The following is a 10,483-nucleotide window of genomic DNA, read 5'->3' as shown; positions in this document are numbered from 1 at the left end:
TTGAACGGCACCGCAGCCCACCCACCCCGGGGCTCACGGGGCTCGGAGAAGGGTCTCTCCAAGGGCACAACCTAAGGCAGCGCAGGAAGCCCAGCTGCCACGCTCCCAGTCGCTACGGGACGCTCGCTTACAGTTACACTAACGAGGGTACGGATGAGGCTGGAACTAGCAGAAATGCTGACTCTTCTGGCCTTTTATTTGTGGAAGGTACAGCGCGCGAGCCTCGGCGGCTCACAGGAGAAGCGTGCAGTGCTGCCTGACTCTCATTCTCAGCTCACGTACTACTGCCAAAGCTCCTGCCCTGTGCTGTGCCAGATGCCGGCTGGCGTGAGCCCCTGGGCTCCTGAGGGACCCCCTTGTCCTGAGAGCCAGAGGTACTCACTTCCCTTTGCATGAGGCCTGTAGGAGATATACCCTGCAATTTAAAAAATCCGTATCAAATGTGGCAGACTCAAAAGAGGGCATTTTTAAAAAGGCAGGTTTGTTTTCTTTGTTAACTTTACGATCTACAGCCTAGCAAAGAGCTCCCTTTCAGTGTCAGTCGCTTGGCTTTCTCCCCTACTGACGAGGTCCCAGCCTCCCGGTGAGATCTCGCTGGAGATATTCTGAGTTTCCCTCAAGTACGGGGCTGCCCTAGCCCGAGGCCAGCGAAGAAGCTGACTTTGCCCGTGCCTGAATCAGCAACACGTCCAGCAGGCGACTTGCAGAGCCCAGGGAACCCTCGTAAAGAGGTTTGGGGGTGGGGCGCGCCACATCTGCGGCATCGGCCGTGGGAAAGGACCGGCGCAGTAAAACAGGTGGGTGAAACCGCGGTCCGCGCCAATACGTGCTGCTGCCTGGGGCATCGCTTTGCTGCGGGTCAAGTCAGATGCTCTCTGTAAGAGTCAGTCAGGGTAAAGGCAGCAGCAGATTTCTTTTCTGCTCATTTTAACAAAGGCTGGACGGAGCCCATAGAGGAAGGCACTACGCGTCTTGCTGGGTTGGTTTCCCTGCCTTCTCGTAAGCTGTCGCGGAAACTTGCACGAGCAAAGCCTGTGCAAGCTGATGACAGCCACACACGGTTGAAGAGGGAGCAGACGGTGAGAGCAGAGGTGTGCGCTCAGGCTGTGCGCTGGAAGCTAATGCTAATGCTGCAAAATAAAGAGTGGATTTTCTTTTTTGGGTTTAGGTGAGCGCTAAACATGACATGTGCATATGTGCGTGTGTCTCTCGCAGGTTTTTGTCATACACCCCACCCTCCCACCCCAAAAAAACAACCCACACATGCCATGCGTTAAACAGTGGTTTTCCGTTGTACTTAGAAGTGCTTACATAGGTGTGTTGGTTTTTTTCTTTTTTATTTTTTAATGCAGAAACAGCAATACGATAGATTTAATACAGCTAGCAATTAGATGGGTGTAGCTTTAGAGCGTCGGCTGTTTACAAAGCAACCGCACACCTTCTTTAACTCACAGTTTAAACAAGTAAACTTGCAGTGCATCACACGTGCTTTGTACAGTCACGTTCCACACGGCAGGCCAGATGCTTCACCCTGCCTTGTCCTTGTTCCCCCGACTCCAACGGGACCGCCGAGGCCATCCTGGGGACAGCGCCGCTTTCTAGCAGCTGGGTTGCTTGCCTGGATGCCCCACAGACAAAGAGCCATTTCCCCACTGAACCTCTTCTCAAATAATTTCCTAGCCCTGCAGGCCCCACGTCCTTTGGTTCATATTTCCTTTTTTCCGGGCTTGATGCACAGGACCGACGATTTCCAGAAATAGAAACAGAGGCTGATTCAGTCCAGGCTCAACATTCTCTGACCTAAACCAAACTGTCTTCGAAGAGATAGCTGTACCGTAGGCACCACCTCGGGAACAGAAGTTGCCCTGTCATAAAAAAAAAAAAAAAGAAGGAAAACAAGGCATTTCAGGCTGAGGAGGCTGAGCGGTGTGCTGGGGGCGGTGGGGGTTGGAAAGAAACAGTTCAGACGATCAGAGCGAGCTTAGCGTTGCAAAGCGTGCCATTATTTTTAATTTGGCAGTCAGAAGAAAATAGATTCCGACACTGATTTCCTGTGTGCTGCGGGAGTTCTCGCCTCAGCATTCCTGTGCACCATTTTACTTTTGTGTCCCGTCTGCTTTGCTTTTGCGCTGTAGCTCTCCGGTTCTAGCTACGCTTCCCACCACCCCCATTACTCTTTGACAAGCCCAGCTCTCACTGTGCTTCCCTTCCCTTCCCTTCCCTTCCCGTATGCGCGTGCAGGGAAAAGCCCGCGCGTCTGCCACTACAGGACACGCTCTGGGAGGCAGGAGAGACGATGACGCTCCCTGACAGAGGACACAGCTGAGGGGCGGTCCGCCGGGGCTGGGGAGATGGCAGCACCTTCCCTCAGCTGCCCCATCCGAGCACAGGTGCAGGTGAGCACTGAGGAGAGACAAGCAGGCAGGAGCCGCAGAGCGAGAGAGAAAATAAAATTCACGGGTGGGTGCTACTTGCGTCTCATTTTTAGCGCAAGGGATGAATTCTCAGCACATTCTTGGAGCTGCCCCTTTGGGACTCACGGAGAAGAGGGAGGTTGGCCACGCGGTGCAGCCCAGCTCTGCTTCCCCTAAATGGTTTTACTGTTCAGGTGTTGCCCTAATCTGGCCGGTACCCCTGCAAAGAGTTTGGGATTTCTGCTGCCTCTCCGGGCCAGCCGCAGACCCTGACTTCATCGCAGCGAATGACCCTGCGCTCGTCAGAGCGGTTGCCGAGTCACATCCCGCTGCCTTCCCTGCAGAACCGGTGACCCTTTTTCAGCCCTTGCCCCCTCTTCTCTCCGCTCGTTGCCCATCCCTTTATCAGTGCCGGCACCGATCCTGCCTCCAGCTCGCCCTGTCTCCACCTGCGAGCGCCCAACAGGAGCTAAATGTCTCCTCAAGGACGCACGGAAGAGACGCGCAGGTAACCCAGCACAGACCCCCTGCAAACATCTTCTTTCCATTTTCTTTCCTCTCCTGACACGAAGAGATGACTTAGGAAAAAGCGTACTGCTCACACTTCACCTGCACTGCTTCTACTTTCACTTTCACTCTCCTTGGCAGTAATTAATAGCGGTGGCTGGGGGGGCTGGGGCATTCCCCCAAAGCGGCTGCAGTTACATCCGGGTGGTTGTGGCACTCCATTAGCTCTGTAGTTTTTAAATCTAAATCTTCTGGAATTGTTAGTTCTGCTCAGGAATCACCCGTACCTGCAAATTTTCTTAATAGCTACGCTTGACCCCAGCCACTGTTTAACAGCTCACCTTTATTTCTCTTCATTTAAGAACCTAAAGCTTCGTTTACTGCTTGGGTTGGAAGCAGGAGCTGTCGCTGCCTCTGAACTTTCTAACAGCCCTGTTACAATTTCAGTACTACCCGCTCCCAATTTAGCTTTCCGGGTCGATTTTCATTCTAGATTCGAAAATTTCCTTATTTTGTTTCTGATCAGGAGTCATTAATGCCTGCAGTTGATTTAGTAACGGCTGTATTTAGATTGAGCTATTAATGACTCGCAACTCTATTTATGGCATAAAAAAGGACTGCCTTTATTTTTTTTAACTACAGATTAGGAATAATGACTGCCTGGTTTGTTCAGTAATAGGTGTGATTAAATTTAGTCACGACTCCTCCCTAAATAATATGTATTTATTTGCACTCTAACAATTTAACCTTCCCTTTACCGGCCAGGGGCACCGACAAGTGCCCGTGCGTACCTCCGCTCCCCCTGCGCCGGCTCCCCAGGGAACAGCCTCTTACCCTGACCAGAGTCTGCAGCGGCCCGTTGTCATCCCAGCTCCTCGCCCTCGAGAAAGCGGCCGCCTGAAGCGGCGGCAGCTCCGCTGCTGCCCAGAGGGGACGGAAATGGCGCGGGGTAAAGCTCTCCGGGCCGCCTGCGTCCCGCGCGGAGGCGGTGACCTCAGCAGCCTGTACGCTGTTGGGGCCGAGCCAACAACCTGAGGAGGAGTCGCAGGGCGTAGCTGTTTCTGCAACAACCACGCTTTCCCGCCTGGCTGGACAAGAAAGCGGGGCCTGCGGGGGCCTGGAGAGGCAGCATCGCTGCAGGTTGTGCCACGGCTGTTGAGAGGCCAAGGCAACACCTGAAACAGTGAACGGCACAACTAGTGAAAACCCCCAAGGTTCCGGGTTCAGTAAAGACAGGAATTGCAGCAGCACAATAAAATGATCTCACGAGGGGAAAAAAAACAGCAAAGCAAAAACCAAACCCCAAACAGAACACCATACCACTAACCCGTCTCACCGCCCCCTCAGCGCCCAAAACAGCATCCTGGGAGAAAAAAAGCAAAGCAGGCCACAAGGGACCTTTCTAGTACAGATGCCGCCAAAGAGTGCCAAGCTCTGGAATCCTTACCTCAGGCAACGCCTCCGCTTCTCTAAACGCCAGAGCACGCCTGCCCGGGGGGCTGAGACAGCCCCAAAGCTGCGACCGCCCGAGGGAACACGGGAGCACCGACGCCAGAGAAGCCCAGGGCCAGAGCCGGGGCTCTTCGACCCCCGGGCCCCGCCCCCGCCCTTCCCACAGCGCCCCGCGAAAGGGGCGGGCCGAGCCCCCCGGGGGGTGAAGGCCCCGGGAGCCGTACGAGAGCCGCCTGGAGTTCCCGGCACGGGAGGGAGGGGGGAGAGAAAACACCCAAACCGAGCCCCCCGAGCGGAGCAAACACAGGCTCGGGCTGTTGCCGGGGGGCGGGGCCTGTCGCTAAGGGGAGAGAGCCGGCACCGCCCCCCGGGCCGTTGCCGGGGGGTGGGGCCTGTCACTAAGGGGGTGTGTCCAAAGGGACGCTGGCAATGCCCCTGGAGCCATCACCAAGGGCAGGGCCTGTTGCTATGGAGGGTGGGGCCAGGCAGCACCAGCAACACCCCCAGGCTGTCACCAGGGGGTGGGACCTGTTGCTAACTGGGGATGCTGGGGCGCACGCGACCACGGCCCCACCCCACCAGGCCCTCGCCAGGGGGCGGAGCCTGTCGCAAAGGTGGGTGGGGCCAGAGGGGTCAGATATCAGCCCGCGCGTATAGACCAGTGCGTCCCAGTAATGACCAACATGCCACACAGTATGGATCCCAGTACATCCCAGCTCCCTCCCAGCGACGCCCAGTACATCCCAGTTCCCTCCCAGTACATCCCACGATATCCCTGTACATCCCAGTGCCTACCAGCACATCCCAGTATATCCCTATTCCATACCAGAGCCTACCAGTACATCCCAGTTCCATCCCAGTACGTCCCAGTTCCATCCCAGTTCCCTACCGGTTCCCTCGCACTGCATCCAAGTTTCAACCCAGTACGTCCCAGTACATGCAGTTCCTTCCCAGTCCCCTCCCAGTACATCCCAGTAGCTCCCAGTACACCCCAGTACATCACAGTTCCCACCCAGTTCACTCCCAGTTCCATTCCAGTACATCCAGGTACATGCCAGTTTCCTCCCAGTACATCCCAGTTCCCCCTCAGTACATAACAGTTCCCTCCCAGTACTTCCCAGTACTTCAAAGTTCCCTCCCAGTACATCCCAGTTCCCTCCCAGTACATCCCAGTTCCCCCTCAGTACATAACAGTTCCCTCCCAGTACACCCCAGTACAACCCAGTTCCCTCCCAGTACATCCCAGTTCCCTCCCATTATGTCCCACTACATCCCAGTTCCCTCCCAGTCCATCCCAGTTCCCCTCAGTACATAACACTTCCCTCCCAGTACATACCAGTACATACCAGTGTCCTCACAGTACGTCCCAGTTCCCTCCCAGTACATCCAAGTTCCCTACCAGTTCCTTCCCAGTACATAACAGTTACCTCCCAGTACATCCCAGTACATCCCACTTCCCCCCCAGTATATCCCAGTATATCCCAGTTCCATCCCAGTACATCCCAGTACATCCCAGTTCCCTCCCAGTACATCCCAGTTTCCTCTCAGTACACCCCAGTACATCCCAGTACCCTCCCAGTCCATTCCAGTTCCCTTCCAGTGTGTTCCAGTTCCCTCCAGTACATCCCAGTACATCCCAGTATATCCCAGTATATCACAGTCCATTCCAGTTCCCTCCAGTACATCCCAGTACATCCCAGTTCCCTCCCAGTATATCCCAGTTCATTCCCAGTCCATTCCAGTTCCCTCCAGTACATCCCAGTACAGCCCAGTACAGCCCAGTATATCCCAGTATATCCCAGTTCCCTCCCAGTATATCCCAGTTCCCTCCCAGTCCATTCCACTTCCCTCCAGTACATCCCAGTACATCCCAGTACATCCCAGTATATCCCAGTACATCCCAGTTCCCTCCCAGTATAACCCAATTCCCTCCCAGTCCATTCCAGTTCACTCCAGTACATCCCAGTACAGCCCAGTACAGCCCAGTATATCCCAGTACATCCCAGTACCCTCCCAGTATATCCCAGTTCCCTCCCAGTCAGTTCCAGTTCCCTCCAGTACATCCCAGTACATCCCAGTATATCCCTGCTCCCTCCCAGTCCATTCCAGTTCCCTCCAGTACATCCCAGTACATCCCAGGTGCCTCCCAGTATATTCCAGTTCATTCCAAATCCATTCCAGTTCCCTCCAGTACATCCCAGTGCAGCCCAGTATATCCCAGTACATCCCAGTTCCCTCTCAGTATATCCAGTTCCCTCCCAGTACATCCCAGTTTCTTTCACAGCACATTCCACTTCCCTCCCACTTCCTTCCCAGTACATCCCAATAGATCCTGGTCCATCCCAATTCCCTCCCAGTTCCACCCGGTACAACCCAGTACAAGCCTGTACATCCTAGTTCCTCCACAGTACATCCCAGGGCATCCCCGCACATTGTAGTGCCTCCCAGTACATCCCAGCTCCCTCCCAGTACTGGGAGGCACCTGGGATGTACTGGGAGGGAACTGGGACGTACTGGGAGGGAACTGGGATGTACTGGGAGAGAATTGGGATGTACGGGGATGAACTGTGAGGGAGCTGTGATGTACTGGGATGTACTGGGATGTACTAGGAGAGAACTGGGATTTACTGGGATGTACTGGGATGTACTGGGAGGACACTGGGATATACTGGGAGGCAGTGGGAGGGAAGTGGGTGTGAACTGGGACATCCCAGTTCCCTCCCAGTACATCCCAGTACATCCCAGTATATCCAGGTTCCCTCCCAGTCCATTCCAGTTCCCTCCAGTACATCCCAGTATATCCCAGTTTCCTCTCAGTACATCCCAGTTCCCTCCCAGTATATCCCAATTCCCTCCCAGTCCATTCCAGTTCCCTCCAGTACATCCCAGTACATCCCAGTATATCCCACTACATCCCAGTTCCCTCCCAGTACATCCCAGTTTCCTCTCAGTACATCCCAATTCCCTCCCAGTCCATTCCAGTTCCCTCCAGTACATCCCAGTACATCCCAGTACATCCCAGTACAACCCAGTTCCCTCCCAGTACATCCCAGTTCCCTCCCAGTCCATTCCAGTTCCCTCCAGTACATCCCAGTACATCCCAGTTACCTCCCAGTATATCCCAGTTCCCTCCCAGTCCATTCCAGTTCCCTCCAGTACATCCCAGTACATCCCAGTACATCCCAGTACAGCCCAGTATATCCCAGTACATCCCAGTTCCCTCCAGTACATCCCACTTCCTTCCCAGTCCACTCCAGTTCCCTCCAGTACATCCCAGTACATCTTAGTATATACCAGTACATCCCAGTTCCCTCCCAGTACATCCCAGTATATCCCAGTTCCCTCCCAGTACATCCCTGTTTCTTCTGAGTACGTCCCAGTACCTCCCAGTTCCCTCCCAGTATATCCCAATTCCCTCCCAGTCCATTCCAGTTCCCTTCAGTACATCCCAGAACATCCCAGTTCCCTCCCAGTATATCCCAGTTCATTCCCAGTCCGTTCCAGTTCCCTCCAGTACATCCCACTACATCCCAGTTCCCTCCCAGTATATCCCAGTACATCCCAGTTCCCCCCCAGTATATCCCAGTACATCCCAATTCCTTCCCAGTATATCCCAGTTCCCTCCCAGTCCATTCCAGTTCCCTCCCAGTATATCCCAGTACATCCCAGTTCCCTCCCAGTACATCCCAGTTCATTCCCAGTATATCCCAGTTCATTCCCAGTCCATTCCAGTTCCCTCCAGTACATCCCAGTACATCCCAGTACAGCCCAGTATATCCCAGTACATCCCTGTTCCCTCCAGTACAGCCCACTTCCTTCCCAGTCCACTCCAGTTCCATCCAGTACATCCCAGTACATCCCAGTACATCCCAGTATATACCAGTATATCCCAGTTCCCTCCCAGTACATCCCAGTACATCCCAGTTCCCTTCCAGTACATCCCAGTTTCCTCTGAGTACATCCCAGTACATCCCAGTTCCCTCCCAGTATATCCCAATTCCCTCCCAGTCCACTCCAGGTCCCTCCAGTACATCCCAGTACAGCCCAGTACAGCCCAGTACAGCCCAGTATATCCCAGTACATCCCAGTACCCTCCCAGTACATCCCAGTTCCCTCCCATTACATCCCAGTACATCCCAGTTCTCTCCCAGTACATCCCAGTTCCCTCCCAGTACTGGGAGGGACCTGGGATGTACTGGGAGGCACTACAATGTGCGGGGATGCCCTGGGATGTACCGTGGAGGAACTAGGATGTACAGGCTTGTACTGGGTTGTACCGGGTGGAACTGGGAGGGAATTGGGATGGACCAGGATCTATTGGGATGTACTGGGAAGGAAGTGGGTGGGAAGTGGGATGTGCTGTGAGGAAACTGGGATGTACTGGGAGGGAACTGGATATACTGAGAGGGAACTGGGATGTACTGCGATGTACTGGAAGGGAACTGGGATGTACTGGGATATACTGGGACATACTGGGATGTCCTGGGATGAACTGGAGGGAACTGGAATGGACTGGGAATGAACTGGGATATACTGGGAGGGACCTGGGATGTACTGGGATGTACTGGAGGGAACTGGAACTGACTGGGAGGGAACTGGGATATACTGGGAGGGTACTGGGATGTACTGGGATATACTGGGATGTACTGGGATGTACTGGAGGGAACTGGGATATACTGGGAGGCAGTGGGAGGGAAGTGGGAGTGTACTGGGACAACCCAGTTCCCTCCAGTACATCCCAGTACATCCCAGTACATCCCAGTTCCCTCCCAGTACATCCCAGTACAACCCAGTTCCCTCCAAGTATATCCCAGTTCCCTCCCAGTCCATTCCACTTCCCTCCAGTACATCCCAGTACATCCCAGTTCCCTCCCAGTACATCCCAGTTCCCTCCCAGTATATCCCAGTTCATTCCCAGTCCATTCCAGTTCCCTCCAGTACATCCCAGTACATCCCAGTACATCCCAGTATATCCCAGTACATCCCAGTTCCCCCCCAGTATATCCCAGTTCATTCGCAGTCCACTCCAGTTCCCTCCAGTACATCCCAGTTCATCCCAGTACATCCCAGTATATACCAGTATATCCCAGTTCCCTCCCAGTACATCCCAGTACATCCCAGTTCCCTCCCAGTACATCCCAGTACATCCCAGTATATCCCAATTCCCTCCCAGTGCATTCCAGTTCACTCCAGTACATCCCAGTACATCCCAGTACAGCCCAGTATATCCCAGTACATCCCAGTACCCTCCCAGTATATCCCAGTTCCCTCGCAGTCCGTTCCAGTTCCCTCCAGTACGTCCCAGTACATCCCAGTATATCCCAGCTGTCTCCCAGTCCATTCGAGTTCCCTCCAGTACATCCCAGTACATCCCAGTTCCCTCCCAGTATATCCCAGTTCATTCCCAGTCCATTCCAGTTCCCTCCAGTACATCCCAGTTCATCCCAGTACATCCCAGTATATACCAGTATATCCCAGTTCTCTCCCAGTACATCCCAGTACATCCCAGTTCCCTCCCAGTACATCCCAGTTTCCTCTGAGTACATCCCAGTACATCCCAGTTCCCTCCCGGTATATCCCAATTCCCTCCCAGTGCATTCCCGTTCACTCCAGTACATCCCAGTACAGCACAATACATCCCAGTATATCCTCCCAGTACATCCCAGTACCCTCCCAGTATAACCCAGTTCCCTCCCAGTCCGTTCCAGTTCCCTCCAGTACAACCCAGTACATCCCAGTATATCCCAGCTCCCTCCCAGTCCATTCCAGTTCCCTCCAGGACATCCCAGTACATCCCAGGTCCCTCCCAGTATATCCCAGTTCATTCCCAGTCCATTCCAGTTCCCTCCAGTACATCCCACTTCATCCCAGTACATCCCAGTATATACCATTATATCCCAGTTCCCTCCCAGTATATACAGTTCCCTCCCAGTACATTCCAGTGTCCTCACAGCACAACCCAGTTCCCTCCCACTTCCTTCCCAGTACATCCCAATAGATCCTGGTCCATCCCAATTCCCTCCCAGTTCCACCCAGTACATCCAAGTACAAGCCTGTACATCCTAGTTCCTCCCAGTATATCCCAGTATATCCCAGTACATCCCTGTTCC

General features: G+C 54.0%; 1 long non-coding RNA gene across 2 annotated transcripts; it reads right to left on the bottom strand.

Moving 5' to 3' along the window:
- Window positions 1–1,323: 1,323 nt before the first annotated feature.
- LOC142063773 (uncharacterized) lies at window positions 1,324–4,705 on the bottom strand. Of its 2 annotated transcripts, none has more exons than XR_012662866.1 (3): window positions 4,369–4,705; window positions 3,756–4,096; window positions 1,324–1,865 (listed from the first exon to the last, which is right to left on the bottom strand). It is a non-coding gene; the product is annotated as an uncharacterized LOC142063773 (long non-coding RNA). The 2 variants fall into 2 exon arrangements; XR_012662865.1 differs by having other exon boundaries at window positions 3,713–4,096; window positions 4,369–4,520.
- Window positions 4,706–10,483: the final 5,778 nt, after the last annotated feature.

Source organism: Phalacrocorax aristotelis, chromosome 12 (assembly GCF_949628215.1).
Source record: "Phalacrocorax aristotelis chromosome 12, bGulAri2.1, whole genome shotgun sequence".
NCBI classification, from domain to species: Eukaryota; Metazoa; Chordata; class Aves; order Suliformes; family Phalacrocoracidae; genus Phalacrocorax; species Phalacrocorax aristotelis.
This window is presented reverse-complemented; position numbering and strand designations above follow the sequence as displayed.